This window comes from Arachis ipaensis, chromosome B02 (assembly GCF_000816755.2).
Source record: "Arachis ipaensis cultivar K30076 chromosome B02, Araip1.1, whole genome shotgun sequence".
NCBI classification, from domain to species: domain Eukaryota; kingdom Viridiplantae; phylum Streptophyta; class Magnoliopsida; order Fabales; family Fabaceae; genus Arachis; species Arachis ipaensis.
The window spans coordinates 13,875,268-13,886,525 of record NC_029786.2 but is presented as its reverse complement, the minus strand read 5'-3'; the positions used below and the strand labels follow the sequence as shown (position 1 = coordinate 13,886,525).

At 38.2% G+C, this 11,258-nt stretch overlaps 2 long non-coding RNA genes across 6 annotated transcripts; one reads left to right on the top strand and one right to left on the bottom strand.

The window, feature by feature from the left end:
• On the bottom strand, window positions 220-3,152 carry LOC107624996. Of its 5 annotated transcripts, XR_002357125.1 has the most exons (7): window positions 3,001-3,151; window positions 2,801-2,882; window positions 2,528-2,594; window positions 2,137-2,436; window positions 1,340-1,526; window positions 1,155-1,265; window positions 220-761 (listed from the first exon to the last, which is right to left on the bottom strand). It is a non-coding gene; the product is annotated as an uncharacterized LOC107624996 (long non-coding RNA). The 5 variants fall into 5 exon arrangements; XR_002357123.1 differs by having other exon boundaries at window positions 2,528-2,882; window positions 3,001-3,152; XR_002357124.1 differs by having other exon boundaries at window positions 2,801-3,136.
• LOC110268722 lies at window positions 8,806-10,821 on the top strand. Its single transcript, XR_002357128.1, has 2 exons — window positions 8,806-10,455; window positions 10,492-10,821. It is a non-coding gene; the product is annotated as an uncharacterized LOC110268722 (long non-coding RNA).

Genomic DNA, 11,258 nt, shown 5'->3' with positions numbered 1-11,258 from the left:
TGACTTTTAAACAGTGATTTAATTAAAAATAAATAAAAATATATATAATTAAATGTATAAAAGAATTAAATTATTAAAAATAATTTTATTAATTTATATTATATTTAGTATTTTTCATAAAAAGAAATTATGGATTATTATTATCCTTTCTCTTTTGTTTTTCACTTCATCCAGACCATGCTTAGTAAACGCTTCAAAATGTTCTTTACAAGCACTACATATTGAACATCACTGCTATAAACTAAGTAAACATTTTTCCTCGTAATTATTTATTGTTATTACAGCAATAAACACTGAACACAAGTACATACACCAAACAAATTCACTGTTGAAATTTAATAACACTGAACTATTATCCTATTCCTAGATTGTGACATGTTGATCTTGGAAGCTGCTAGTTTGTAACCATTTTGATAGCATATTGCCATTCCCTCTTCATAAAGATCAACCTCATCTCATGCATGATTGTGATGTGAATATGTGGTGTTTCTCCATTTTTGTTTTCTCTTCTGTTTTGGGACCATTGGAGGGAGATAGATAAGGAGGAAAACACAAAAGAATAATAGTAATGAATGTTAGTATTCCAGCTTTTGGAGGTGACAACCAAGAGTCCAAAAGGGTATAGTAGAAGAAAATCAATGAACACCCTGAAGCAGAAGAGAATCTTGGCTAGATTCTCTGTCTGTGTTCCAGTTGGATTCGAGCTCCATAGTCACTCTTTTCATGTACATCTTGGCTAGAGTCATGGAAGCCTGCTTTATCTGCATGGGTTGTGTATTTATTTCATCAAGTTTTATAATTGCAGCTTTGAAGTTTACTATATGAGTGTGAAATTTGTGAATACACTTTACTATTACTAATCTACAAAGTTAACAATTGAAGGAACAATATCTTCCAAGAGACGAAATGATATATCTCTAGATAAAGGAAAATAAATGTTATTTGAGAATTGAAACGTGTGCATATAATGTGTAAAAACAAACAGATCAGTGAATCAACTACTAGATCAAGTTCTATGTTGATAAATTTCGGATAATCACTAACTATAATTATTCCACTACTACCAGAGTAATGATAACCGTAAAGCAAACCATTTACCATATTTCAATCTTTGTTCTCACTTCAGAGTAAAAATATGTTAAAAAGAAATTTACCTTGCTCATTATCCCCGAATCGAGCATCCAAGCGGTTGGAATGTGTACGCTTGGTACAAACGCATGACAGAATTTTGCAGCTTGATTAGCCTCTGTATGCTCAGTTCAGACCTATCACAATGAGATGAAATAATGCATAAGAAGATTATTAAATAGGAATACTATTATCTTGACATAAATCTTACTTGTCTAAGAGGCTGGCCATTTTTTGTTTTTCAAGGCAGCTCCACATGGAATGTCGGGGTCATCCGTGTAGGAGGAAATCTCCTGTTCTAATAGCTTAAGCTCCTGATACTCAACCGCAGCCTCTCGCATGGCATCGGCTTTCTTCTCAGGCCACTTGAAATGTTTCATGACAGCGCGCTCATCCACCTGTAGAATACATAAGACAAAGCCAGTAAGAAGCAAAGTAGAAAAATTCTATCCATTTTCAAATATTACAATCCTTGATTTCCAAGTCAGAAATCACAAGACACTAAACTGTTGCACCAAGGCTCACCCTCTCAGAAATTCTCAGAAAATCTATTAAAACAATGGTTTTACATATAGTAATTATAATAACTTAAAAATGATTAATGAAGTAACATATAAAGAGCCATTGGCTCACCAGATCAATAATTTTCTGAGAAATGTACCAATGAGGATAGTTCACCAACAAGCCCATCAACAAACTTTAAGACTTCTTCAATGTCCATGTAGGCAGAATCTATTCATATTCATATGGAACAAAAATGAGATTATATATATATGTTTAATTAAAATATATAATCTCATTTTTATTCCACCATATGAATTGAAAGTTGAAACCATTGAAATAAAGAAACTATTTCAGATAGTGATTGATGACTCTTAAGACATGGATTAACCACCCTTTATATCATAAAGAGAAAAACAAGATAAGTAACAATGAATTATGACCCATTCCATGCTTTTTGAGGTAAAACACATCAAAAGAAAACAAACCAATCAAAGCTTCTCATACCTTGCCACTGGTACCAACAGCTACTACCATCTTAGCTTCAGCAGCAGCAAGATCCTCACTGAGCTTCTTGTTCTTGGATTCAAGCTCCACATTCAAACCTTTTATCCAACTCGGCCTTGAAGACCACCACCTCAGACTTCAAATCTTGAGAAAATATAAATATAAACCAGAATAGAACCACCAGTTTATTTTACCATATGAAACTAAGCATTATGTTCATTTTGCATTACATATGATAGTTCCAAGATGATGTAGAGATGTACCTGCCCCAAATTATCCAGTTTGAATTGCACCACATCCCTAAGATGTAAAAATATAGAAGATCGTCAATGCAAAATAAATGTTAACACTATACCAAGCAACGACAGACTGCAGAAATGACAGCACCTACCATATGATGTCATCAACCGTATCATTTGCCAGCAAGTAATATATATTTACCGAAGACACCTGTAAGGCTGTAAACAAGAAATAACTAGTCAAAGAACCATAACAGTGCATGTTGCCTTTGCTAAAAAAAGTAAGACGTGAGTTCTTTTCATTCGATATTATCTGTTTTCTTAATGTTGTTATGCAACTAGTAACAGCTCTCTCCTTTCTACTTCATGAGAGTGAGAATACTGGCCAATTCTATGAGCACAATCTTCGGCCAGAATTAGGTCACCTGGAGTCCAGGATAGTTATGCAAAGATAACTGTGCTTGCAGAAGTTAAAGTTAATTCAACTCCTCCAGCTTTAATGGATAACTGAATGATAACATGTCACATCAAATCATTATCTCAAGCAAAAATATTAACCAATACAACAGAAAAAATTCTGATAATGGAAACACAAGGAAGAAATGCACAACAGAGAATACCATACCACAGCTGCCTTGATAGAATCCTTTTCCTGGAAATCTGTAACCAATTGTTCCCTTGATGCAGCAGGTGTACCTCCATCAATCCGTGTTAATTTGAATGAATTTGATGAGAGTTAGAATTTAGATGGTTTATAGTTTTTATGTTTTATGGCTTCCTTATTATTCTTGAGTTAATGATTTGAGCTCGATGTTATGTTTAATTTTTTTTTGAATTAACATGCGCTCAACACAGCAAAGTGGAGCAATTAGAGTCTAGAACATAAGTAAAAACAAGTGACAAACATTACTAACAACTCGAATAGTAGAATCAACCCTTCGTCATTCCGGTGTTGCCATCAACAACCAAAGGGAGCACCACCTAGCCACTCGTCCGAGAGCATGAAGGACTTATTGATTATTTCCACGACGCCCGAGCCATGATTATTGAAAACTCGATCATTCCTCTCTAGCCACGCTGCCCAAATGACAGCAAAGAAGCCAACCAGCCACCTTTTCCTCTCAACCTTACTCCGTGCCGCATGCAACCAACCCTCAAAGTGTTGTTTCAGTGTACCTGGTACAGTCCAAGACCTTCCAAGGGCAAACAGCCACGCATTCCACACTTGCCAAGTGATCTCGCAACCAACAAACAGATGAAACGCAGTCTCAACCGCCTTTTTACATAAAGCACAAATATTATCACGCTGATCAATAACACCTAGCCTGGACAATCGTTCTTTAGTATTCACCCTTTCAATCAACACAAACCAAGTAAATAGTTCGACCCTGTGCGGGACAACTCCACTCCAAACAGCACTAGTGAAGCTATAACTTGTTATTTCCTCCGGGAGAACCTCTTCTTGCACCACCTTGACAAAGGATTTAGTTGAGAAAATACCAGTTCTATCAAACTTCCAGATGACCCTATCCTCCCTTTCCGTCGTTAGCTTCACTATCAGTAAGATCTCATGTAGCTGGTTCAAAAGCTCCAGTTCCCATTGAAACAGTTGTCGCCGCCACTGGAAGCTCCAAATCCATTCTACTCCATCCCAAAATCCACAATCCCCAATTACATATCCCTTAAGGTTTGAGACCGAAAACAGTCTTGGGAATTTCTCCTTTAAGGCCCCACCAGGTAACCAGACATCTTCCCAAAATCGGGTAGTTCTACCATTCCCGACGTCCATTGACAGCCCTCGGATCATCTTCTCTCTTAGCTGTGGGTCCTTTATTCGAAGCTGACATATATCCTTCCAAGGCCCCCCTCTTTGAGGCACAGGCTGCCCACACAGCATCTCAGCCGGACTCATGCTATTACAGGAGCACACTACTTTCTTCCATAAGGGGCAGTCCTCTTTCGAAAATCGCCACCACCATTTAAACAAAAGGGCCGTGTTCCGAAGCACTGCATCTCCCACTCCCAACCCACCCGCCTTTTTCGGCGCCATCACTACCTCCCATCGCACAAGTGGCATACCGGACCTCCCATCTTCTTTACTCCACAAGAACCGTCTTTGTAAGGCTATCAATTTCTCGGCTACAGCCTTAGGCAACTGGTATAAGCTTAGATAGTATATAGGCAAGCTGTTCAGAACGGACTTAATGAGCACCAACTTACCCGCTTTATTGAGAGTCTTTGCTTTCCACAGACTTAGTTTTTCCTCCACCTTATCAATCACTGGCTTCCATGTCTTCACTAGCCTCGGATTCGCTCCCAAGGAAATGCCAAGGTACCGAACAGGAAGGGAGGCCTCCTTACATCCCAACAGGCAGCACATCTGTTGCGCCCAGCGCTGATCACAATTAACCGGAATGAAACTAGACTTCTCAAAATTAATGCTCAACCCAGACATCAGTTCAAAACATCGAAGAAGACGCTTGTAATTCCGAATTGTCTCTTCCTCTGGAGGGCAAAAAAGTATAGTGTCATCCGCAAACTGCAAATGCGATAATTCAATGTGATCTCGTCCAACCAAGAGTGGGCATATGCGTCCATTCCTCACCGCCTCCCCAATCATCCGATGAAGAACGTCAACCACTAGGACAAATAGAAAAGGAGATAGAGGATCTCCTTGTCGTAGTCCCCTCTCCATTTTGAAAGGTTCAGTAGGAGTTCCATTCACAAGAACTGCCATAGACGCGGAACAGACACACTCCTTAATCCACCCCCGCCACCTATGTCCAAAGCCCATCTTTTGCAGCACTATATCCACAAAACTCCATCTAACTCTATCATACGCCTTCTGGAAATCCAGTTTAATGATCGCTGAGCTCCTTTTCTTCGTCTTCAACCACTGTACAGTCTCACAAGCTATCAAAGCCCCATCATGAATTTTCCTGCCCTGTACAAACGCACTCTGTGTCTCGCCCACAAGTCCTGGCATCACATGTCTCATCCTCCGGACCAGCACCTTCGATATGACCTTGTAAACACAGCCCACCATACTAATTGGCCTCAGATCCTTAATTTCTGTTGCTCCTACGACTTTCGGTGCCAACGCCACCCAGGTGACGTTCGAGCCCATTGGCAACACAGCTGATTGAAAGAATCCCAACACTACCTCTGTGAATTCCCTCCCAATTTCTGCCCAACATTTTTTTATGAAATTCATGTTATACCCATCGCTCCCTGGTGCTTTTGATGATTCACAATCCCACACCGCAGTCTTTACCTCTTCAGCACTTGGTAACACCTCTAGCTCTGCTGCCTCCTCCGCAGTTATACTCTTTACCAGCCCATCCCGAAATCCTATAGTAGGTGCTATCTCCTGATGGTACAGGTCCTTATAAAATTCCCTTATGGCGCCCTTGATCCTGTTTTGATTCCTTACTAGTCTTCCATGGATTCTTAAGGCATCAATTCGATTGTTCCTCATCCGAGCAGAAGCAATATTGTGGAAGTACCTAGTGTTTTTATCCATCTCCTTGGCATGTCTAGATCGTGACATCTGCTTCCAATGGACTTCCTTTCTGACATACCATTTCTTGCAAGAGCTCACAAGCGCCTTTCTTCTAGCTTCTAGTGTGCCATCATGCAGTCCGTGGCTTACCATGTCATCGACCTTCCGAATCTCCTCTTCAAACTTATCAATCCGCGTGTCCATATTTCTAAAAGTCTCTCGATGCCACCTCCCCAGTGGACCCGTCAATGCCGCCAACTTATCTATGAACGGAACATCCCCTAAGCTCCTCCACGCCTCCTCCACCACCCTTAAGAACCCATCATGTGTAAACCATGAATCTAAACTTCGAAAAGGTCTTCGGCCCCCTCCCACCTTTGTAACATTCATAACCAGAGGACAGTGGTCTGACAAACCCCTCGGACCTCCTCGGATCCTTGTTTCAGGAAACTCCTCTAACCACTCCAAGTTGACTAGGATTCTATCAATTCGACTACACGACTGGCCTCTGAACCAAGTGAAGCGACGATCAGTTAACGGCAGGTCCCTTAGTTCCATATCATTAATCCAAGATGTAAAGTCTGATGCAGAGCGCGGCAGAGAAACAGCCCCTCGTCGCTCCTCCACTTGGACAATCTCATTAAAATCCCCCATAAAACAGAAAGGCACCTGACATAACCCAGCCAGGAAGCTTAATTCCTCCCACACAACAAGCTTTGCTTCCCTATCATGCTCCCCATACACTAAGCAGAATGCACATCTAAAGTTATTTTTTACCAACACCCCATCTACACATAACCACCTATCCCCTTTATAAGAGTTAGTTGAGTTAAATATCATTCGATCCCACATCAACAGTAAGCCTCCAGATGCACCATCTGCCTCCACACACTCCCAATCCACCCCATCATTACCCCACAGTTGTACAACATCAAATTTAGTCAACACTGCTTTCTTTGTCTCTATCAATCCTAACATATGCACCTTAAACTTCTTTCTGAAATTTTTGACCATACTCAGTTTTCCAATACCCGCCAACCCCCGAATATTCCAAGATGCAAAGATCATTGTGAACCAGTTTTACACACCTTTTTCTTGTTTTTTGGACGACTTCTTCTAGCTTTTTCTTTCTGTTTGGCCTGCATTTTCTTCCGTCTTCCGATCTATTTCCTCATTCTGAGCCTGAAGGATTGCCATAATATCCACGTCCTCGTCGTAGAGCTCCGCCCCAGACTCCACCGCTAAAGCCCAGGCCCTCCTGTTTTCTTCCACCTCCTCCGCCTGCTTGGTGTTAGACTTCTCCGAAGCACCGTCACTTTCCACATCACTCCGCACCTCCCCTTCCCTTACTAGGCCTCCTTCAATCCCTGCATTATTCATTGTTGACGTGCCCTTCACACCATTCCCCTGACCAGCATCTTGGCCAGCATCTGCAATACCCACTAACAAACACGTTTGGCAATGGTGACTATTCCTTTTGCATCCTGCCTCCTCCATTACCCCCACTTCTTCTGGACTGTTGCTTACCCCTCCCTCGTGGTTACCCTCACACCTCCGTACTCGTGCCACCTTTCCATTAAGCTCACCATCCCCAACAACCCCATACATGTCATCCCCACCACATTTGGATACTTTATGACTAAAAAGTTGCTTATATAGATAGATTTTATAATTTATTATATTTGCAATTTTTCTACATGTTTTTTTTGTACATATGTGTATTTTTTTAGGTAATCCACCATTTTTCGCAACACCATATTTTTGGCTCACCGAGCGGCCATCCGCAACCAAAAATTATAATTTCATTCACCAATTGCTTATGAATGTGTCTCTATGCATATATTGGGATTCTAATTTGCATATTGTAGCTACCATGTTAATTAGAATGATCCATTCTTGTTAGGCATGTGATTAAAAATAATATTTAGTTAAACTTTGAATTTGTTGTTGTCTTGTTTATTTTAATTGAAAAAGTATTATGTATTAGCGACTAATTTACTATCTCTTCTTTCATCATTAGTTATGTTTAAGAATTGATACTTGATTTTTATTAATATGTTTGTGAAGACATGTATTTTAACTTTGTAATTAATTCTATATTTTTATTCAATTATGATCAGTCAACTAGGATCAATATCAATGGATCAATATCAATCAATAAGTAATAAAACTGAACAAAAAAAACTAGCTAAGGACACAATCACCATTTGAAATGCGACATTGACCAACAGAAGAGAAGTTAAATTATGGGAGGTTTCAAAGGTGAGACTAAACAAGTTCAAAGACAGACGAGATCTTTCAAAAATTCTTTGGCATTACCGTCAGAATTTTTTGCAAGATGATTGATTTATTTTGACCGGAGGATTGGAGAAAATTCAAGATGCATGTAAAACAATTTTTAAAAAGGCCGTCAACATTATATGAATAGAAAGATATGCATAATGGGGAAATAGACTTGGACCAAAGATAAAATTTTGTGATATCTAAAAACAGAGCCCTTATTACAGGAGTAGAAAGATGATACTTTTCTAATGCAATGTACAGAAATAAAATTATTATTGATGAGATGAATAGTCTACGTAAAGTTTTATTATCCTAATGGAATCACGGTCTACCTCCGATAGAACTTGACATGTTTTTTAAGTTTTTATTGGAATAAATTAATTCGTTCTTTTAATTAGTATATTATTTTATTTAAATTTCGTATATATTTTATAGATAATATTTATTACTATTATTTCAGATTAATATATTTTATACTAATTAAAAGAATAGATTAACTTAGAAACTTGAAGAACATGTCAAATTCTCTTAGAAGTAGATCAAAGATTCCATGAAGATAATAATTTTATCTTTGTGTATTGTATTAGAAAAGTATCCTCCCTCTACTCCTGTAACAAGGACTCTATTTTCAGATATCACAAAATTATATCTTTAATCCAAGTCTATTCCCCCACGATGTATGTCTTTGTGTTCATATAATATTAACACACCTTTTAAAAATTGTTTTACATGCATCTTGAATTTGTTCCAATCCTCAGTCCAAATTCCTTCTAAGTCAATGTTGTAATTCTCGTACATAAAGACCGTTGTTTCCTTATTCCCATCATTTCCCTCGAAATAAATCAATTCTCGTAAAAAAAATTCCAACAGCAATGTCAGAATTTTTAACAGAATTTTTGTTACAAATCAATTGATATTGATCTATTGATATTGATCCTAGTTGACGGATCATAATTAAATAAAAATATAAAATTAAAAAAATAAAATTAAAATTAAAAGTTAAAATACATGTCTTCACAAACATGTTAATAAAAATCAAGTATTAATTCTTAAACATAACTAATGATGCGAAAAGAGATAGTAAATTAGTCACTAATACAAAATACTTTCTCAATTTAAATGAACAAGACAGCAACAAATTCAAAATTTAGTCGTGATAATCAGTAATAAATTCAACTCGAATGATTTTCAACAACAAAAAAATTTAACTAAATATATCATTCTTAATCACATGCCTAACAAGAATCAATCATTCCAATTACATGATAGTTACAACATGCAAATTGGAATCCAAGATATGCATAGAAGCACATTCATAAGCAATTGGTGAATGAAAAGTGTTTTGAAATTGTGGTTATAGCGGCTCCATAACGTTTTGGCGTGGCAGGTTTTGACCTTGCCGCCATATGGTGGTCGCCGCATTGGGGTTTTCACGGGAGCGCCATGGCGGCCGCAATTATGGTGGCGCCATGGCGGAACGCAATTCAAATGGCAGAAATTGCGGGGTTTTTCAGATTTTCCAAAAATTCTAAGGGTGTTTCGGATAATTTAGAAAACCTAAGTGATCCCACTAACCACTAGCCCTAATAATCAGCCTCTTATTCAAAAACTCCCTCCTTTGCCTCATCTTTAAAAACAACTTTTCTCGGTCTCTGTTCTCTGTGACGCTGCTCTATACGCCACCCATCGCCGCCACTCATCGCGCCGCCACTCATCGCTCATTGCTCATCACCACAACCACTCTTTGCTGCCACTGCTAACCACGGTTCCCTCTCTGGTTCGTACATCTTGTTTCAACTTTCTCTAGTCCTACTTTCAACTTTCTCTAGTCCTACTTTTTTTTTTCTTTTTTCTCTTCCCTGCTGCATCTTGTTTCAACTTTCTCTAGTCCTACTTTTTTTTTCTTTTTTCCCTGCTGCCCCTTCTTTATCAATAATCAGTGTTAAATTTTTCGCCATTTTCCGCAACACCATCCGCTATAACTTTATGGTGAATTTTTGGCTCACCGCCATGAGCCGCCATACGCAATAAAAAAACTATTATGAAACAAACAAGAACCATGTTCAATTAAAGTGCACATAGCATGTTCAAACACCAAAAAGCTTTCACAACCAATACCACAAGGTTAATGTCAAAATAAAATTTCACGCCTAATATAACCCAAAACAAATTAAACAAAGTTAATCAAATAGGGTTACATAGGATCAATTCCTTAATCTTGTGTTATTGGGCAAAAGACCTCAAACATTCAAAAAGTGTAAAAAAAAATTTGGTCAATTAGCATAGCACATTCATGTAAATAGTCATACCAAGTGGAAAACAAGCATTGAGCTCAAGGAATTGACCAAAATTTTTAATCAAAAGCTCGAGGTAATTTGGCAAACACTAGACATGCATTCGTATTAAACATGTAAAATCAATGCACCAAGTATCAATTTAGAACTCAATTCAAAAGAATGCCATTCAACCAAAATTTCAACAACTTCTCACAAAACAAGCATTCTTTGAAACTCAATTCATACAAGTTTTCAGAACTTTCTTATTCTAATTGTTGGTTTGATTCTGATTTATTTTTATTCTTTCTTCCTCCTCCTCATTGTCTATTCCAATTTGTTCCTTGGTTGGGTTGTTCTTGATTCTTTGGTTGAATTGTTAATTCTATTTTTTTTACTTTGAATTTTTTTTTTTTATTAATTCTGGTTTAGGATTGATTCTATCTTTTGACTCATTCAATGATTTTTTTCTAATTTATTTGTTCTGTTGCTGATTTATTTCTTTAATTCTGGTTTTACTTCTATTGCTCCTGCTATTTTCCTCGTCGCTAACGAATGAGGCAACTGGTGTGTTTTGCCTCTGGTGTTCTGATTCTCATTCGTGGCAACTGGTGTGTTTTGCCTCTCTTCTTTGCGAATTGCCTCTGAATCTTTTGTTTTTTTTGCATTTAGTTGTTGATTTTTACTGTTGATCAATGTAGTGGTGATGGTGTTGTTGCTATATATAAGGATGTCAATAGGACAGGGGATGCCTCCCTGCTCCCGTCCCCGTCCCCGCCCCTACCCCGGCCCTGATCCCCGCCATGGGGGGATAATTGTCCCCAT